Below are 21,616 nucleotides of genomic sequence, written 5' to 3' on the forward strand. Positions count from 1 at the left end.
TAAGCAGAACCTTCACAGATGCCAAGAAAGGCAATGACTTTTGAGCTTGATGATTTTTCAAGATTTTCTAGTTTGTGTGTTTATTGTAAAATTTTCCTCTTTTGTAACATGCTGGTAATTTCTACAGGAAATAAGAAAAAAAAAACAAAAAAACAAAAACATAAACCCCCCAATGCTTTTAAGGGTACAGAGAACCAAGTCTACTGATATGTTGAGAAGCGTCATCTCACACTGTACAATTTTCTTTTAGTAAACTTAGATGATTAGGAAGAATTTGGCAAAAAATGAAATTAGATTGTCAAATTAATTTCATAAACCAGAAGTAAAAGGGCAAATACATGAAGTGAGGTTATTTTGGCCTGCTTTCCACAATCTATAGAAATGCAATGTGTTATCAGTGATTTGATTTACTGACCTACTTTGCAAGACTTTATAGGAAGATGTTTGTAGATGCTGGTCATATTCTTTCAGATGAAATGTTGCTTTTTTTGCTGTGTGCATAAATATCAAAGTATTGTAATCATGTACACAAAAGCTGAATCAACTCCAGTCTATGGCATAATTTAGTAATGCAAGATGTGTCTTTGGTTATTGGAAGAAATATCTACATGAAGATGTTATAAGCAAAAGGCAGCAAAAGCTTTGCCAGTGTCTAATATAATAGCTTATATTATATTAGAATATTCTTATTCTTCTCCTTCTAAAGCCTGGACTCCTGTCCTGGGATGGAAACTGCTGCCCCTTACCTTACACCTACCTAAAATCTGATAGTTCCAACCTTCATGCCTAACTATCCTTTAGCTTTAGTGATATGATTTTCTATAAGATTACTTCTGAGAGAAAAGGACTCATTATTTTACTGAGGAAAAGTGAACTACAGAGAATCTGAGTAGCTTCTTCATGGGCCCACAGGGAGTTCATTTTAGGGCAGGTGTTTGAAGCTAGGCTAGTGCTTTAAGTATTAGGTCACTGCTGGACTTCTGCTTGCCACATATCCACAGCTGTGTGGATTGAAGAAATCACTGTATTTTTCCCCTGAAGCAGTGTACGACCACAATATTACACACGAGGCAGGAAGCAAAATAAAAATCTACCAAAGCCATAGCATAACAGGCAAAATCCATAATTTCATAATTAAAAAAAGGGAACATCTCTTAAATTTGTGTCTATTATAGTAACGTAAGGTACTGCTTAGAGCAAGCATTAATGCTGGTTATGACAGGAATGAAAGAGCATTGGAAATGCAATTTGCAAGTAGATTGTGTACCCTTCATCATGCCAGTACTCTTCCACCTTTCCAATGGTCCTTTCTAGGAAGCATCTACATAAACCAGTACATTCACTCAGCAGTCTGTTAGGGAAAATTTCATAGGCTGGCCTTGCTTTCTGTCAAACACCTCAACAGCTCCAATGTAAGTAGTTCGTAATCTATTTTTAATTTCAAAAGAACAAGAAATAAATAAAACCTTCTTTCACACCACTCAGCTCTTCAGAGTCAAGTCCTTATCCTTCTTGGAAAAGCCAGAAATTATCTGTCTCCCCTTTCACTGATTCAGAAGCTTGAACTTGGTTGTCTGGGGTGTGTCCTGTTCCCTGTCTGTAGTTTCTTTAAGAAGGACCCTGTGGTCCTCTAGACCTAAGGTTGATGGACTCTGATATGTCACCTGGGTTATCATATAAACTCTTCTGCAAATACGGTCTATGCTCCTTTTGGAAGGTTCCATAGGATATTTGTCTAATCCATCACCTCAAAATGTGTACCAGTGCACTACAACAAATTTGAAAAAAAAAACAACACAAAAAATTAAAGCAAATTGTTCAAGTGCTGCAACAAGGGATCAGATACAGAGCACGAAGATTTTTCTAAACCAGAAAGATAAGCTGTGTGATTTCACTACTTGACAGTTGACTCTGCTATATTATTCTTGGGTTTTTTTTTTTTTTTGTTTTTTTTTTTTTTTTTTTTTTGTTCCGTAAATAGAAGTATGCTACTAACATATAACTCATTCTGGTTTATGACCTAGCAGGGAAAGTCAGCTCTAACACTTTATAGCTCCAAACCAGAATATTTTTTGCATGTGGTTCTGTTATGTTGACTATCTGCGATGTAAGAACCATAAATCCACATCTAGTAAAGCTTAAAACATTAACAATTAACATTATTTCCCTCTTCAAGGGACCAAAATATGTCAGAAATTCCTCTGCATCTGATCTGCAAAGCATTCAAGTTTAACATAGAAAAACATAAAGGAATTATGTTCTCAGTTTAAATTATGCCTCAGTTTAGGCATCCTGATTTATATAGTGTACATGCATGCATACGTGTTTGCATATATATATATATATATTCAAAAATGACATACAGTCTCATTTTGCTTTACTGGCATCTATAAAGGAAGATAATTGCCATGGAAAAAGGATAAGGTAACAGTGTGAAACAAAATGTAAGGTCTATAAGCTTTGAAAATACATAACTTCTGGTATGGTCAATTTAGTTTAGAAGAGATAGTCTACGTTCCCAAACTCTCCTGAGGCTCAATGTAAAGCAAATAATTTCCATGAATCAACCAGCAATTAACACTTCCACAATATCAACTCTCCAACATGTTATATGTGTGAAGTCTGAATGAATTTACAGGGCAGTCATAAAGATGAGACCACATTGGCTGCTGGTGTGATAGGACCAAAGACCAGTTCATGTCCTAGGCCACTGAATCAAGCTTGCAGAGCAGGTCAGATGTTAGAGGTATCTTGCAGTGTCTTCTAGGACATCACTTTTTGTTTTGCTTGCCCCAGAGGGCAAAGAGCTTGACGTAACATGTAAATCATAGGTTACATATGATTTAAGCATATACCTAGGTGAGCGTGTGAGATAAAAAATCCATTTGGCAATTGATTTTATGTTTCTAAATATGTTTAACTTTTACAAGGAGAAAGGTTTCCTGGAAGACAAACAAATGTGTTTTTTTTGTAATAAATTCTACATTCTTTACTCAGAAAGAATTCAGAGCCTTGCAGAACCGGTCATAGATCAGCAATGGCTCTTAATGGACAATAAGTCTGCAATATACATATGAAGAGGGTGGCTGCCACTTCCATCTATTTGCCTCTTTGCTAGCCTGGAAAATAACATTTTTATTTTTCAGGCTTTCTTGGCTTTTACAAATGCTCTAGTAAACACTGAATGACAACTTCAAGCTGTTTACCAAGAATAGCCAAATGGTTGGCATAATGGTGGCTGTCACAACAGTGGGAAATACTGTATTCCCGTATTAAGTTATAATTTCTGTTAATAAACTCATGTTCTCTTAACAGAAAACAGGAGTACAAGAAGAGAAATCAGCAGAAAAATATGAAAAATAATACATGTTATTACCTAAAAAAGGCTAGCTCCAAACCATGAAAACCATGCAGTTAATCAGGTGATTGAATGTGAGCAAAGTTAGAAAACTTAAGAACAAACAAACAAAAAAACCCAAAGCAAATTAAATCAACATCAGTATTTTGTAGAAACATTTCTGATGACCTGAAGAAATGTTGTCTCTTTGGAGTGAGCTGCTACAGACTAGGAATGAAAAAATGCTGTGTTGGTACTATGGAGATACTCCTATGTTACTTGTGTACTTACTAAGCTGGAAAAATAAGGAAATATTATCTGTAGGATATTCTACAAAGAAAGAATGCTCCTTTTCAAAGTGTGTGTGAGCCATTACCAAAGCTTTATAAGAGAAATAATAGGTATTGATAGAAAGTTGGGCATTGATCACAGGCATGAACTTAATGAAGAAACACATGGAAACATTCCAGTTTTATGGAGAACTATGCATGAAAACTTGTTAGGACTATCCAGGTCTGCTGCTAGGCCAGCTAACAAGTCATGTGCAACAGCCATGGCAATGTATCTATGAGAGACAGAGAACTTTAGGCTTAGTTCTTGATGAGTCTGGAGAGACAGCATATGAAATTGAGGAAGAGAGAATAGAGTGCAGAGCACTACAGTCTCAGATATTCAAGTAACAGCAGGAGATTTTGGAAGCCTGCTAATAATAGAAGATAAATTATATAAATTATAAGGAAGCTGAAATCCTGTAGTGATGGTGTATATTTTTTTTCGTTACAAAGCTGAGATATGCTCTAATAGATTACCACATTTCAGATTCTAATAAAAGGTTTCTGTGGTTTCAAATCTCTTGGTTCCACTTCCCCATTTCTATCTAATTCATTTTGAACGTATTCAGGATTTCCTGAAATGTAGGATGTGCCTACCACACTAAAGCTTGCAAAGAGATGGGAAGAGAGGAAGGTATGCTTGTATTAAGCAGCACAGACAACATTTGAGGCATTGAGGTGAAAACTAACAGTCATTTTCTGGGAAGTGGTGAAGAGGGAGGTCTCAGCATTATTCAGTGCAGGAAGAAACAAGTCTGGTAAAATTCCTTGGTAAAGGAAATCATTATAGATTTGGGAACTCTTGGCTCCCCAGGCCTGAGCCACATCCCTGGCTCATGTTGGGGCAATGGTGTTGTTGTTAGCCATCAGTGTCTGACAGGGAACTGCAGGAAACTCCTTACCCAGTCCCTGATCTGGACAGCTGGAGGAGCATTATTCAAAAAGACGGGAGTGTGTCCCAGCTGGTCATCTAGACACAGTTTGAAATTCCAGGCAACAGTTACAGCAGAATGAGCTAGCCAAAAGTATTTCAATCATCCTTCTTGGAAGAGAGATTTTCAGCATTACAAAATTAAAATACAGTTTGATGGACAAATGTCAGCATTCAGCTCAATAGATGCAAACTTCATAAACTGACTATGCCACCAGAAAAAATGTCTTTGTATCCCAAGCCACTGTTTTTGCAGATGGAGATCAAGAGAGACTGCATATATCTGTGTATGTCTCACCTACACATTTACAGGCATTTCAATATTATACTGAAACCTCATGTGTAAGAGCAACAAAGAGGGGAAATCCATATGAGAAACAGCAACAGATGTATGGCAGGATTTATCTCACCTATCTTTAGACATCCAGAGTGTAGGCGTCTCCATCTGAGCTCTCCAGACTGTGCTCCTCTTATAGTCAGTGGAGAGAAATAGGCATTTTCAGAGTCTGATTTGTCTGCTTTATTTTAGATCACATCTACATTACAACGAGATGAGATGAGTCACATCCTGGAAATGCCATTTTCTTTCTATAGATTATGAAAGGACTTTGAGGTATCTAATTTAAACATAAATTTGAATGCTGGCTAAACTAAGAACTAAAAACTCTTCTCTTCTTTCTTTCTTTTTTTTTTTTTTTTTTTTTTTTTCCAGGGATTTTTAATGCTGACTTGTTTCCTGTTCAGTTATCACATGGTGCCATAAAAAATGTTGTCTATGAGCAAGTGATGAGGCCTATGAGGCCAGAACTGTCTAAAGCCAAGTTGCTACAGAACTCCTCTGTTCCTGAAACTGAGCAATGTTGTTAATCCCACAGGGATTTTAAACCTTTAGAAATTTCATATTGACTAGATAAGCCAATCAGACAAGGCAGAGGTTTATTTAGCTCCATATGCACAGATCTGGTCAATCTATACCACAGTTAGCTTGATATGGAGTGGTTATGCAACTGACCAGCAGATCCCAAGGGCCCAGTATCTGGCATGGTTATTGGGTTTGCATGGCCAGGCTTTGGCAGCAGTGGGGCTACAGCAGTGGTTTCTGTGAGAAGCTGCCAGATGCTTCCTTCATGTCTGGCAGAGCTCCAAAGACACATGCCACTGGCCAAGGCTGGACCAACTAGAAGTGCTGGCAATGCCTCTGTGATAATAGATTTAAGAAGAGTTAAAAAAATGTTATTGCACAGTTGTAATTGCAGCCAGTGAAGAGTAGAATGAGAACATGTGAGATGAACAGCCATGCACACACAAAGATCAGTGAAGAAGGAGGGGGAGGAGGTGCTCCAGGCACCAGAGCTGAGATTCCTCTGCAGGCCATGGTGAGGACCATGGTGAAGAAGCTGTGCCCCTGCAGCCCGTGGAGGACCATGGGCATACAGAGATCCACTGCAGCCCATGGAGGACCCAACACAGGAGCAGGTGGGTTCCTAGAGGATGCTAAGGTCCTGTGGGTGACCCATGGAGAGAGGACCCCATGCAAGAGCAGCCTGTTCTTGGAGGACTGCACCCTGTGGGAGAGTGACCCACGCTGCAGCAGTCTGAGGGGTGCTGCTGCCTGTGGGACAAACTCATGTTGAAGCAGTTTTCAGGGAACTGCTTCTCATGAGATGGAGCCACATCAGAGAAGTTATTGCAGAGCTCTCTCCCGTGGGAGGGATCCCACAGTGCAGAAGAGGAATGATTCTTCTCCCTGAGCAGCAAGAGAAACAGAGTGATGAACTGATTTCAACCCCCATTCCCATCTCCCTGTGTTGCTGGGATAGGCAGTAGAGCTGGGAAGGAGGAAGGGGTGGGGGGAAGGTGTTTTTAAGATCTCATTTTACTTGTCCTTATCCACTCTGATTTTGTTAGTAGTACATTCAATTAATATCTCTATCTCAAGCCATGAACCCTTTATTATACTTTCTCTCCCCTGTCCAGCTGCAGAGGGGAGTGAGAGAGAGGCTTTAGTGGGTGTCTGGCATCCAGCCAGTGTCAACTCACTACACCTGGTTTGGAATGGGTATGTATCTGGCTAATATATACTTTGGTTTTTAATGACCACATTTCTAATAACTATAGGTGTAAAACGTCTGAAAAAAAAAAAGGGAAAAGGTCTTATCCCTAATAACTGATTTTTCAGACAGAACAATGTGACTCTTCCCACATCCATGTATTATAAGAGATGACTATGAGAAATTTCCTGTAAATTTCAGTAAATTTCAGAAAAATTTTGCTCTAGGAGGATTAAAGTGTCCATTTAATCACCTTCAGCTTTCTTGTGTGTTTTCGTTTGTCCTCCCTCAGGAAGAGTTTTGATACACTTTCTTGTTCAGACAGGGAAGGTACATGTGCCCACTGAATACCCTTTCTGCCCTGCTCATCCAGCCCTGATCTGAGACACCTGGAGCAGTACAAAGTTGGTACACTCCAGTATGAGTCTCATGGTTCTTCACTCACAGTCTGTATTTTGAGGCAGATACAGGAGCTCATTTCCTTTAGCTTCTTACTTTAGCTGATTTACTAATCTGATTTGTAAATTAAATATATGACAAGGCGCATGCTGTAGCAATCTAATTGCAGAACTAGAGAAACACCAGAAAATTCTCATTATTCACTACTTTGTTTCACATTCTGACACATTAAAATCTACTTTTCCATTAATACTTTTTTTGCCTTTCATTATCAGTAATTCAATGCCCAAGACAGTTATTTATAGAATTATGGAATGTTTTGGGTTCAAAGGAGCCTTTAAAGATCATCTGGTTTCAATCCCTGTGAGAGAAAGACCAGGGTCTGAGCCTAAAGCAGAGAAAGAACAAATTTTGGACTGAAGATATGTATTATCTGTTGATAGCAAGTAATTTTAAGAGGACTATTTTTCTGTTTCCTCTCAGTTTTTTCTCTTTCTTGTAGTAGGAGTTGATGGCCCAGAAGTTGGGCACATTTTTTAAAATGACTTCCCTTTAAAACAGACTTCTGAAAAGATCAATCTTAAAAGCATAATTTACCCTGCTCTCCCTCCAATCTTACCCTTGATCTGCTGTAATAATACTATGTAAGTCCAGCCTGATTTTCCAGGTCCATGATTAGCAAGGCCAAAGTCCTTCTAGTAAACCCACTCAGCCATCATTTTACCTATAAACTGAACATATCTTAGAACTGAATGCAGAGAAATCAATGATGGACAGTACCTGCAGGTTCCTACAATGTTGTTTTACAAAATCATTTTACTGCCTACCAAATCTGAAATAGTTTTTGTTTTAATAGCATAATTTAAAACTTGCTTGAGATGCATCAAGTAAAAGTCTGGCAGCCAAAATATGCTAAAGGCATTAAAATTTACATTAGACAGAGATTTGCAGGAAGCTCTGGACTATAAAATCTTTCTGATTAAAGTGAGATTCTGGCTGAAAAGTGTGTATAAGAAAATGAAATACAGCACCAGTTTGATGTTTACTCTAGAGATTTAGAATTTTCACTGTAGCTTTATTCTTGTTTCTGCTGCAAAGCTTTCTCAGGTACAGAGGAGTTATTTGGTCTTCTTTGCATTCCTTTACCCTATTTTTAATTCAGTGTAAAATGTAGGGATTGTTCTGTCATCTGAATTTTTGTTAGTGTTTGTGTGTACTATTTACAAGTATTATATACTTATTAACACTTTGGTTAGGTGCTAATAATCAAGGATCAAGATTAATTGTTCCAGTCTCTGCCTGGGAGACAATATAGACATGGTGAAATCAGAAACATAAGAAAATGAAATAATTTTCCTAATGTCTGGCAAGTGGCAGCAAAAGGGCCAGAGCAGGAATAACAATCAGGACATCTGACTCCAAGTCCAAGACTTATTCAGTGAAAAATATTATCTTCTGAGGATATTTAACAAGAAATAATCCCTGACCAAAACAGCTACAATCTAAGCACAACATGAAAAAAAATTGCAGGCTGGAAGGAAAAAAATAAGGCTGCAGTGCTAGGCATTGACCAGAGATTTGCTCAGGGTGGTCTTTCCCCACTGTATCCTATAAGCTCTTGTTCTATTCCTTTTCCCATCCTCTTCCCACATCCTGTCCACCTGGTGGCACAGTCTCCTCCCTCCCCCCACCCCTCCAGAAGCACAGAGCTCTGTTTTGCATGGACACCTCCCAGGCAGGAGGGCAAATGAACTGCCTCACTGAGGGGCAGAGATGGTGCAAGAGATGTGGGTAAAATACACCTTCAGCAGAAGAGCCTAGAAAGACTGGCAGCTGGAAGCTGTTAGAACAACTCTGTCTTCCCTGTCAAACAGCACCCAAATGATGACATTAATTAATTTTTACTTCTCCAGTATTACTATTATTAATGAAGATTGCTATTGCCACTACTCAGGAGAGCAATGAGAACGCCCAGAAGTCCTTTCCAACATCTATCATCAGTCTTGCAGAAATCCCCTTCTTGCTAAGAATTGTCACTGCTAGTGATGTTGTGAGCAAGAAAAATACCAGACTTTACTTTCCAGTCCCCAGTGAGCTTTGTAGAGATGCAAGATCATTAAATCACCCTGTGAATGGAGCCTGTTTGATTCCAAAGTCATTCATATAAGCTGTCATTAAACCTTAAAGTATGATTGGTATAATTTTTCAAAGTTTAGTATTTCTATAGATATCTAGATATATTCTGAAGGATCCTGTTCAGAAGGAAGCTCATGCTCAAAACAATGGACATTTACTAGTTTGTATAATTATCAGTGTTGCTGTTGTGCTCAGATTTAACTTGCTGCTTAAGAAAGTAAGAGTAAAAACTGTCCTGCTTAGAATGCAACTGAGAAACTTTATTGAAGTAACAAACTGTGACAGCTAAGGAAATAGCCTTTTATGCACAGGGAAACAAGTGTTAAAGTCAAAACCACACAAGGCTTATTAAAACCATGTTGAGTGTTGGCATTGAATAAGTGCAGATGGCTTTCTGAAAGCAGCTTCCTGATGGTTAAAAGAATAGAAAATAAAAAACAAAACAAAAAACAATTAACAAATTGCCTTCATTGTTGAGGTAGAGATGGGGGAAGATGGACAAAAGAAATTACTGAGTGTCAGGGCAAATTTGTTAGTTAGCAATGATGTTGCTTAAAAATTAAGTAGGTGATTGCACATTTACAAGTTCTCAGTTGTCAGCTGCCAAGAATGAAAGTCTCACCTCTGGCTAATAAAATGGATTTGTTCTTGATTGTTCAGTTTCCAGTGGTGTTAACTAAAGATGCAGAATTCTAGAAGAACGAAAAAGAAGGTCTTATCCCTAAGGACTCTTTTCTGTAATCCACAAAAACATGAATCTTCCTAGGTCTATGCCATATCCCTTGGTATCTGCCTGTACATTTCATTGGGGCCATAGGAGGATTGGAGCACCTCTTTAGAGGCCTTCAGTTTTCTTGTGTTTTGCTTCTTGTCCCTATCCTCCAGGGAGATTTTTGATGCACTCTATTGCCTCAGCCAGTGAGGAACATACTGTTCATGCACCTGCTGAAGGTCCTGGCTGCCCTGCCACCTGGCACCTTCCATCAGCTGACCTGTGACACCTGGAACAGTAGAAAGATGACATGCTCTGGTTACCATGTGGCTTCCAGATAAAGTGGTGGGCAGGACAGGCCTGGGAGGATAAGGAGCACAGAGTTGAGAAGGTAGGGTAAAGGGTGGAAAAAGAAGAAAAAAAGGGCTGAGATTCTGAGAAGGTGCAGAAAAGTATGAGAGATCAAGATTGTAACACTGGGGTGAAGGTCCTTGCTTAAAATTGAAGGATGTGTGGTAAAGAAATATAAATAGATGACATTGTCTATCAGGGGTTTTGGTAATCCCTATTCCAATTTATGATTCCCAGTGATATAACATTTAAAAGCTTATGACAGGTCATCTGATTCTTCTTTCAGTTACATGAAATAGCCTCCCCACCCCCCCAGTCCTGGCATATTCTTTATTATTTTGTGCCTAAACAGTTCACTCTGACAGCCTATTTATCACTGCTCAGACTCTGAAGTCAGGGTATTGCAAGTCCCAGAGTTGTCAATAAACTCACTCATGTATCTATGAACTACTTTTTGTTTCTTCTCACAGGCTCAGGCATTCACTATTGACTTAATACCATTTTGACAGTACTTTTTAGTGAGGTTAGAAGTTGAACAGTTTTACTGCTGTTGGGCTGCAGCCAATGATGCTTCCATCTCAGCTGGGAGGAAAAAATCCAGAAAGTATAATAAATGTGTTTTTACTTCATTTTTCTATGTCAATCACAGCTGTTACATTTACAGAATAGCACAAGGCCTCACAGCCTTCTGGGCCACATGTGACTCACAAAGAGCTCCAGTATGACTCCCAGGCTGGGGATGCATTTCCTAACCAAAGGCTATACTCATGTAATCTCTGTCTCAGGCAGCAAGAGAGTTGAAGGAACTGCTGAAAGTGAGAGAGAAGGTTGCCCTGGGACTCACTTCAATGTCCAATCCAGGTGAATCTTGGAGTGGAAAAGTGGGAACTGTGACTACTCCAGGTATGTGATGCATTTTTTGTGGCTGTTGGTATGTACTTGATCAAGTTCAGTATGAAACTTTAGTCAAGATTTTACTGTGTAGCTCACAAGTTCAGTGAAGTTTGTAGTTGCAGCTTGGATGGGTGGAGCAGTTGTGATGCAAACGTGCTTTACAGGGAGTCCAGGGCAGCAGTGCAGAGTTTATCTTGATTTGGGCCTGGATTCATCCTTCTTGGCTTAGAGCTCTGTAAGTGAACAAGATTTCTCTGTACCTCACCTACTTGCTGGAGAAAAGCAGGGACATTTAGGGGGCTGTGGAGTCCATTTATGTGCTGAATTGCCATCTGAATTATTACTTACTAAGGTGACTATAGACACAAGGCCTAGGCTTGAGCAGATATGAAGCATGACAGCATTAAGGGGACACTTCTACCTTTAATTGTGAGACATCTTTAGTTGTGAAGAATGCTGCGATAAAACCCAGTGAAAGTAAAGACTTAAGCGTATCAAGGAGGATTGAGCATACCATGGTCTCTCACAATGCAACACAAATAATAGTTGGATTTTTTTGTAACATGTTGACCATCAAAGGTGTAATTAGTAAACATTACCAGCTTCAGGGTGATCTTTCACAGTCCCACTTCTGAGATACAAATTGTTGATGTGAAAGTCAGCCACTTCAGTAAAGCTGGACAAGCCATCGAGGCTGTAAGGATTATGTAGAAAGAGGAAAGAAATAAGACCCTCACAGACTATTAGGTCATCATTCTTTTCTCCACATTACAGTACCCTTACACCTAGTTGGTTCAGTCACTTGAAATTAATTTCTGTACACAATCTGGAAAGTCAGTGATTTGATGTTTTTGAAAAACAGGGGATATGCTGTTAGCAGCTGCAGGTGGATGCAAAAAGGCTGGCCTGAGAATCTCCAAAGGGTCCTGATGAACAGAGGATATCCTTCTGCAAGATGCTGGAAGGTAAAGAAACTGAAGGACAAAACTCTGGCAGAATGCCCAACTGTGTCAAGACATCCCTTGCATGGAAGTCTGTACTGAATAAAGGAAAGTGGTGAATGAGCCTCAGCATGCTGGCTGTCAAAGTCAAGGTAGTGACAAGACTGGGCAGTACCCAGAGAATGCCAGGAAGAGTGAAAGCAGGAGGAATGGCAAACAACAGCAGCCTAAAGCTGTTGAAGAGAGGTAAGTGAGGACTTCCCTGCCTGCTAACATATCTATCAGTCACTTCATCTGGCATATGAACTCCTCTGGTGTCAATGTTTTTTAAGGTCTGGCCCCTATTTGGAGATCTCTGAGGATGCTTTTTAGGGAGGAGTGGGACTGTGACAGCTGCCCACCTGCATTCTGGCACTGGTGGGAGGCTAGGTCACAGTACTGGAAGGATACTTTGGAAGTATCCAGCTAGAGGCCAACAAGTAGGCCAGGTAAATATTAGGGAGACTAGCTCTGCGAACACTGCCTTATACAGCACAGCAGAGGTGAATAAAGTGATGTAGTTGTATCCACACAATTATGTATCCTCGTTTTCCACATTAGGCCTCTAGTCTCATTGAATCTTGATCTATTACCCACTGTTCCCATACTAGTGTTTATTACATTTTCCTTTTCCTTGTGATAAAGGTCTGTGGTCTAACACTTCTGATCAAGTGTGTGAGAGATGTCAGATATGGTTCAAGAGTCCTTAGACCACAATGCTGTTTTCTAGATTTGTGTGTGGGAATTGAAGCTAGTTTTTCCTAAGTTTTGAGAAGCCCTTACACTCAATAAGTAATCCTCTTCCCTGCTTAGCTCTTTCTTGCAGAAGAATTACATAAACATGCCTTGAGAATGTGCCAGGTGTAATGTCTTTTTTGTTGTGCTTCTTGAGATAACAGAATTAAGCAAGAATATAATAAACTTATTACTTAATATTCTATTACACCTCATAAAAACAATACCATCTTGGGCATAACAGGAACAGAAACTTTCAAATTTTATTAAGTTGTTTGGCAGCTTAGGAGCCAACAGCTCTCCCTAGATTTTAGATGCAGTATTGAAAGAGAATCTAGATGAATATCCTTGATGATTTGCCAGAAGGGGCAGAATGGGTGCAATGAAGAAAATGCTACTAGCTTAATCATTAGCTACTACAATTCACATCTGGTTTAGGTACATAACCTAAAGTCAATGGCAGTTTAAGTTAACTCACTGGCTGTAAACTACAGCAGTTAAAACATCTGATTCATGATCCCTGCTGGATTGTGCTGTGACCGCTACTGCTCCAGCTGTGGGAGGAGGTCACCTCTCTAGCCTAATGAAGCTAAATGTGACAAAGAAAATGAATCAAAGCAGTAAGGCACTTTCCTCTGATATGGGGAGAGCTTTTTCGTAAGGCTTTCTATTATATAATAAGCCTTGTGCATACCTTGCAGCAATTTGCTAAGCTACATTCAGTATCAGCCACTCATTATTTAGTGTTTCTTTTGCATCCTGCTGATCAAATTTGAGTGTTACAAAGGTTTCTTCCAAATCCACATAGGTGTACATGGCTTGTGCTCCTAGTGAACGAAAGTGTCTGTGGCTTTCATGCATGCCTGTCTACCTTGTTGAGTTCCATTATTGCTCAAAACATGTGACTTCTGAACACACAGTTTATTCAAGAAAATTGGCAGAGCTAGTTGAAGTATACTTGCTGTGGTTTTTTCTTGGTATGCATATTGCATTTTCTACCACTGATATCTGTACTAACTAACATACATTCAAATAGCTAAGACAACAAGCTCTAAGGTGAGTGTATCTCCTGATATCAAGCATGCATCTGTGCTGACTGAATAACCAGAATACAGATGTTTTCCTCCCAAACACAGCTTCCCCTTCTCTTCCTTCTTTGCAGCATTCCAATTCAGTCTTACCAGTTTTAATGACTGACTTGCTTTTACCACATAGAATTTCCATTTCTAGATAAATCTTGGAAATATTACCGGCATCTGTGATCTGAAAGTCTGCTTTTTAGTACACATTGGGTCTTTCCATTACATCCACATTTCTCAAAGACTAATAGTGTATATTCTCTGGCCCAGCTGAAAAAAAAAATAAAGCATGAAAAAAAAACCTGGCATTTGTTAATTTTTATTGCATAATTTGCTCTGAGACTTTTTTGCTGAAACTGAAATATATATAGCTGTTTAGGTCTTCCTGTGTTTTTGTAATGCACAAGCACCTGCCAGGCTGCTCTTATTCATTGCTTCAGGTCAGAGTGCCTGGGAGGGCAGTACAGTTCATCTGACCTAATCCTTGGAGTAGTTCATCCAGGTTCTCTTAAACTCAGTTTTAAGAAAAACACTTCCAATGTATGATTCATTTCGTCCTAATATAGATATCCAAAATAGGTCAAGTGTATGCATTCTAGAAATGCCTGAAGTTAGAAAAGCTGAATCTCTTCCCAAGTGTCCCAAGAACTGCAGTCAACTGCAATTCTGCCAGAGAGACATCTATTTATTTCCCTGGTGTTGCTATCTGTTTCAAATTCCTCAAAGCTGTCTCCACATTAATACGCTGGAATGCTATGCATCCATTTGGATTTCCTTGAATTTTAACAGTCCCTATAGCTGGTTAAACTGATATTCTTCCTTTGTAAATTGATTCCTAGTCATGCTCCCAAACATCTATAACCACTCAATGCTATGCAATATTAAACAATGTACCCATTCACTTCTGTAATTCTTGGCTTTGGCAACATTAGTACAGAGCAGGCAGGTCGTGTTTAATTTAGCTGAAAGCACATGAGAACAATCCTTAAGTATATGTAAATATGCAGTGTAACTAAGTGCAGTTTAGCCAAGTTTGGCAGTAACACCTCCTTTTCCCACTCACTTCATTATTTCTATATATTTTTCCTCACAACAGAATGACAGGTATGAGACAACAGTGTATTTGGTGAATTGTTGTTAACTATTTCCAAGCAAATTATGTTCAGGAGATATCCTAGCCTTCATATAGAACTGGATACAAGAATGCTGCAGTATATTGCCAGAATTTATTTTCTGTTTTCTTTATATATCTAGTGTATGAATTACTTGTTCCCCATATAGTTTAAATATGTTCATAATTTATTTCAATGAGGCTTTCTGTATCTGTAATATTAAGCATTCTTCTTCTCCTTGGGACTCTGTCTCCCTAGTGTAGGCTGTTTTAAATCAGTATAGCCATGGCCTGTGATGGTCCAAACAGGGAACACCCATTGGGAGTTGCATCAGAAAACTGCCAGTCTCCCCTTCCCTGAATTATTCTGGTGAATGTACAGCCATGTTCAGACAATCTGTGGAAGATATTTATATGTCTATGAAAAAACACTGACTCACCTTACTTACACTGCAATGACTCTTAGGCTATAACCCAACTTATGCCAACTTAATGCTACACCCTTTATCAGACAGAAGCACAAGAAACGCTCTATGTTTTCTCAGAGCCCATTGAATGGCTCAAGAACCTTGGACTGAATTTAAAATTCTGCTTACAATTTGCAATATCTAAGTAGCGGTGCATATAATTTTAATTAGCCTTTGCTGTTTGCTGTTCCATTTTGAAATCTGTAATGCTGTGGAAGTCTTTGTAACCTGCTGGCATATTCACTGATACCCCATTGCCTATTCATTATTTAGTTTTTGGTTTGCTCAGTGCTTCTGCCTTGTCTTTGCATTTCTGATAGAGCATTCAGGCATTATTTTTTTCCTCCACTGATAGTGTGCTCTCTCATCAAACCTTTCCCAGAAGTATTTTTCCTATATTTTATCATGCAGCAGCTGCCATCCTCTCTTTTCCTTTTTGTGTATTTGTAATATAGACAGCAATACCAAAACAATGCTTACTATTCATGATGCAGTGGTGTGTGACATTGAGCAAGAGCTGCTTCATGTTTTGTAGGTATATGGTCACAGCTTCATAACTCTGGACAAACATTTAGATTCCTTGTGAAGCTCTGACAGGTGAAGATGGGGATTTTTTACTTCTCCTTTGTAAAAAAACCCTCTTTTTTAGAGTATATTCAGATTCTTTTCCTTATTAAGGTAATATATATTTTTTCATTCCTCTTTTCCTTTTATGTTTATATATTAAAAAAAAAAAACCTGAAGCAGAAAATGAAGGCTAGATTTCTCCATTTAAATTAACATTTTGGTTTGCAGTGGTACAACAGTTCTGAAGTGAAATGTCTGATCACCATCACTCACTGCACTGGTTTAGTTTGCAAAGCCATGTTGGTGTGTGTCAGCTAGAGCACTTTCAGAGAAAACTAACCAAGAAAGTCCATTTGAGACCTGTTCCCACTGTAATGGGAACACAAAGATCAAAACTGATGAATAGGTCTTAGGACAGCCTTAACTCACAGGGGTTTTGGAACATTCGGTTATGAGTGTAGTCATCTCTATCCAAAACCTTGTAACATGTAGATGTGATTGTCACTGCACTAACTGCTTTGATCTACTAATCTTCTTCTATTATGATAAATTATTTGGTAATGCAGATAAATCTTGGGCTGTTTAGAAAGATAATAAAATAAACATGATCAACATAGCCTCAAATTCATTTGTACTATGTTAGTATTGGTACTTAGTAGCAAACAACTTTAAAAAATCCATTAGAAACAATCTCCTCCAGCTGTGGTCTGAGAATATTGATTTTGAAACTAGAAAGTTTTAAATCAGATGGTTGCATGTGGACTTCCCACAACAATGTTCTAACTTTTAGGACTGATGTGATCAATTTCACTCGAAATCCTCTTGGTTATTACAGCTAGCAGCACATATCCTAGCAAAGCTAATCAATAAGCACTAACATGCAGATTGATACCATCCTCTGTCAGGCAGTTAGGAATTTAATGTATTTGCAGAATAGGACTCTGGGAGTGAAAAATAAACGAAAAAGTACTAGTTTATTGATTGTTCTTCTGTGACCCATTTCCTATACTTTTTTACTCCATTTGTCACAATGCAGCTGGGATAACCATACATATGCCTGCGCACCATTCCATAGCAAATGAACAGTTCTGAACTTAGTAAATTTGACTTAATAAAACACTAACACCAGAAGTTAAGATTGTAACCTAATCAGATACTGTACCAATATTTAGAGAGATACTCAAGGATACTTTGTCAACAAGGGCTAGCCACAAGCAAGATTGGAATGTTCTGCCTTCAGTAGTTGCGATGGCAAATGTGTTCCATTACAGAATTTTTGGAATGGAAAAAGAATTTGATTTCTTTATTGTTCTCATGGTTCAAGGAGATAAAACCATTTTTACTGAAAATGAAAATAAATGGATCTTTGACAGGCTATTTTTATTACCACAGAAAGTTCTCTGGAAAAATGAAAGAGTCAACCTTAGCTTCTGTCTTCATCCACATGAAATGTGGTGTAGGAAAAATACAAATAGAAAATAGTTTTTTTTTTTTTCTGACAGCAGAAGCCTTTAATGTACTTTATGTCCTTGATGACTCTTATTTAATTCAAGCAAAGGAGATTGATTCTGACCCTTTACAGAAATACAGACAATACTATCCTCCACGTGAAACTGAAACACAAGAAATGTCTTTTCAAAGCAATGGTACAAGAATTAAATGAAATTAGAGAAGAATGTGAATACTGACATCTTAAGTGTATCTCTGAAAAATGAACAGAATTCCTGAGGAATTTAAGGATGCCTGCAATCTACAGCAAACACATAAACTAGGTCAATCAAAAGAACTCTCTTGACAGCATGGAAAAAAATGACCTCTCAGGAGAAAATGATTTGTTTGTGTTGTCCAAGGAAGAACTCTGCTCATTCTAAATCACATATACTCCTTAACAACTGCTATTTTAATTGTGCAAGTGTAGCTGTGCAATAGAAGATATGATAATTGGATAAGGAGTTATGCTTATTAATGCTCTCTCTCCCAGACATAGTAGATTGGACATATTAATGGCATTTGGATTTCAACCTATAATCCCTAATCTCTATTATTTTCAGTATGACTGGCTAATGTGGTACAGATTCATAACCCACGAACCACAGTTTGCCTACTGTAGGTATTGTGTTTAATATAAAGATAAGATTTAGAATTCTTGCAGCTTTTGAAGATGATGTAAGAAGTGTTTGGGATTCACAGAACAAGGAGCAGACAGCAAAAGTTGAAGAAATGTACTGTCTCCTGTCACTAAGATCAGCTGTTACAATACTAGGAATATGTTGCACACACATCTCTGATAGAAGTCCATGGTTGTAGGCAGTCATGTGAGGTTTTTCTGAGGCCATAAAGGACTACATCTGAAATTAATTCAATACCTTTTCCACCTTCCATAACGAGAGATAAGGTGACTAACATTGCTTGTTAACACCAGAAAGCTTGTTAACTGGCCACAACTGGACCAAGTAAAGCTGATTGTGCCCCAAAATGTAACAGGTCAAATAGACCAGGACACAGTCAGGTCAGACATTCATGACTTGCGGGACACCTGGGACAGAGTCAACTGGCAAAAATTAGGCATATGGTGCTGTGTGTATATCCTCCCCTGCCTCCAGTGAAGGTCTCCTTTTAGACCCATCAGGCTGTCAATATGATAGAATAGAATAGAATAGAATAGAATAGAATAATTTCAGTTGGGAGGGCCTACAATGATCATCTGGTTCACTGACACAACTTGGTTGTCTTAGGAAATCTCAGATGGCATGATGTGAGTGAGTCAGCTTAAGCAACAGATTCCCAAGCTTAGTAGCCAAATAGCACAAGGCAATCCTGAAGTTAAGTAATTAGTTTTAGTATGTTAATCCAGTAAGGCACCTACAGGTCCAAACCCAAAATGGTACTTTGGTTTGTTCAGTGTAAATCATGTCTGGGAGGAAAGATGTGGTATTTGGAACTTTCATATGTAACAGCTTGACTTTGAAGACAGAAGGATGGATTGAAGAACTTGATGTTCTGTTACATGCTTATAACTAATGTCTGAATAAAAGCTATCTTTTCTCAGACAGTTTGGCCTACTTGCAATTTTCATCCTAACTAAATTGAAAAGAAATGGCAGTGCTTCATAGAATAATGGGATGGAGAAGAAAAAAAGAGGATGAGTGAAGATCCTCAGGAAAATTGAAGTACAAAGAATGATCATGACTGGCCTTTGTTCAGAAGAACTTCATTAGTTGGTAATAGAAAACTGGAAACTCATTTTTAAGGCTTTACTTGGGCTAATTTCTTTCCTATCTTGAAGCATTAGTAGTTGTGTGCAAACATGGTGATTCCTCAGATCCGAGGAGAGTATTGACAGAAAGCACAAACATGGAGGGTCCTGTGAATAAGAAGGAAATATGTGATGAATACTAGAATCATGAAACTAGATTTCAAAGTGATATCACCATTACCCCATTAAACCCTAGACCCCAGACCATATGAGTTCTTAGAACAGACTCTTACTTTTCATGTTGACATATTTGTCTGCAAAACTATTCTTGGCATTATAGAATTATAGAGTTATTTAGGTTGGGAAGGACTTTTAAGATCACTGAGTTGACCTGTAGAATTAATACTGCCAAGTCCACCATGAGGCTGTGTCCCTAAATGCCATATCTACATGGCTTTTAATTATATCCGGGGATGATGACTCAACTACTTCACTACGCAGCACATTCCTATGTTCAATAACTATTTGGTGCAGAAATTTTTTGTAGTATTCACTCTAAACTTCTCCTAATGCAACTTGAGGCCATTTCTTTTTTTCTTTGCTTGTTACTTGGGAAAAGAGGTTGACCCCAACCTGGCTTCAACCTCTTTTCGGGTAGTTGTGGAGAGTAAATAAGGTCTTCCCTGAACCTCATTCACCAGTCTAAATAACCCCAGCTCCCTCAGCTCCTTATAGGACTTCTGCTCCAGACCATTCTTCAGCTTTGCTGCACTTTTTTGGATGCATTATAATCTAAACAGCAATGTATCTGAGTGATATCAAGGCTACTGTAGAATGTTCTCTAGTGGGAACAAGATTTCATCTGTATCTATACTCCTGCTCCTCTCAAGATGAATTAATTTTACTCAGCTTGGTTTCTTTGCCAGTAGATGTATTTATCTAGCCACTTATCTGATATTAAAAACGGTGATGTCTATTGCTGTGCAAACATGACTCATAGTATGGATTTTTAATTTTGACTTGATGTCGCTATTTAATTTTATTCTTATGCATGCTTCTATCTTTTGGAGTCTGACTTCCACCATAAAGAGCTTCACATGACAGACACGCTGAATCAACAGACGTTCCTCCCCCATCCCAATCCTGCTAGAAACTGGCAGTTTCTAGTAATAATTTGTTAGAAGTATAGTAATAATTTCCATTTTCCCATTTAATCCTTACTTTCCTAGATAAAAGATTTCCCATCATACTACATAGAATTTTTACAGCTTGCTGTTTTTTATTCAATTTACATTATTTCTTCTCTGTTTGCTATTTTTATACTAGAATAAGCAAATGTGTTCTACTTACTTTAAAAGAAAGTAGGAAGTGCAAAATGAGAGCCACATCAGCAAGTACAAAATAAGATCATGCTGGCATGGCTGGCTTGTGTTTTTGATTTGTCTGCAGGTCAATCTGCTGAGGACACAGAGGAAACAACACCCTTAAAATCTATCTGCATAAAACACAGGTGACGAATTTTCTAAGTAGGAAGCAGATACTAGATCTGTTGAAATCAGTGGGAGGCTGGGTCCTGAAATATCCTCCTGCATCTGGTACTTAAGGATATATTTAGACAGCATAAGTTCTACCTATATCCAAATGTCTTGTCAGCAGAGGAATGTTTCAAATTCACTCACATTATATTATGAGAGCTAGACAAGGCACCAATAGATATGGGACTTTGGACACAAGAACTTTAGACTCATGAACTGTGGAGACCCTGCTATTTCCAAGGCAGAGATACCTATAGGGTATTCTTTTCCAGGGACTCAACTACCTATCTTCTCATAAAGCAGCAGTCTTTGGACACAGATTATCAGATGAAGGAGATTTATATTACAACTCTGTTAGAAGGAAGTGTGTTTTAGGGTAGAGTTGAGCTGAATCTGCAATCCCAGTAAGAAGGCTCCAGGAATTAAAAACCTGCAGAGAGATTTCAGATGCTAGTGCTGGGAGACCTGGTAAGGGAAGCTATGAAATACCTTAAACTCAAATAACACAAAATGATTCAATGCAAATTGAGTCAATTAAGATAAGGCTTGAGAAAGAAGCTCAAACCAGTGGCTCTAAGTCTGTTCCAGATACCCCTTGGGGGCCCGCATCCTCAAAAGGTAAAACATATGCGTGGAACCTCTACAGCTTGAGCACAGAAACTAATGCTAAGTATTTTCCAGGTTTCAGCCAACTACCCAAACTCTTATAATGTATTTGTCCTCTTGTTCACAGTGTATTATGAGGCAAGGTTCGTAATGACATGGGCTCAAACACAGTACTACAGTACATGGGGATTCTCCCT

This window comes from Anomalospiza imberbis, chromosome 5, assembly GCF_031753505.1.
Source record: "Anomalospiza imberbis isolate Cuckoo-Finch-1a 21T00152 chromosome 5, ASM3175350v1, whole genome shotgun sequence".
Classification (NCBI taxonomy): domain Eukaryota; kingdom Metazoa; phylum Chordata; class Aves; order Passeriformes; family Viduidae; genus Anomalospiza; species Anomalospiza imberbis.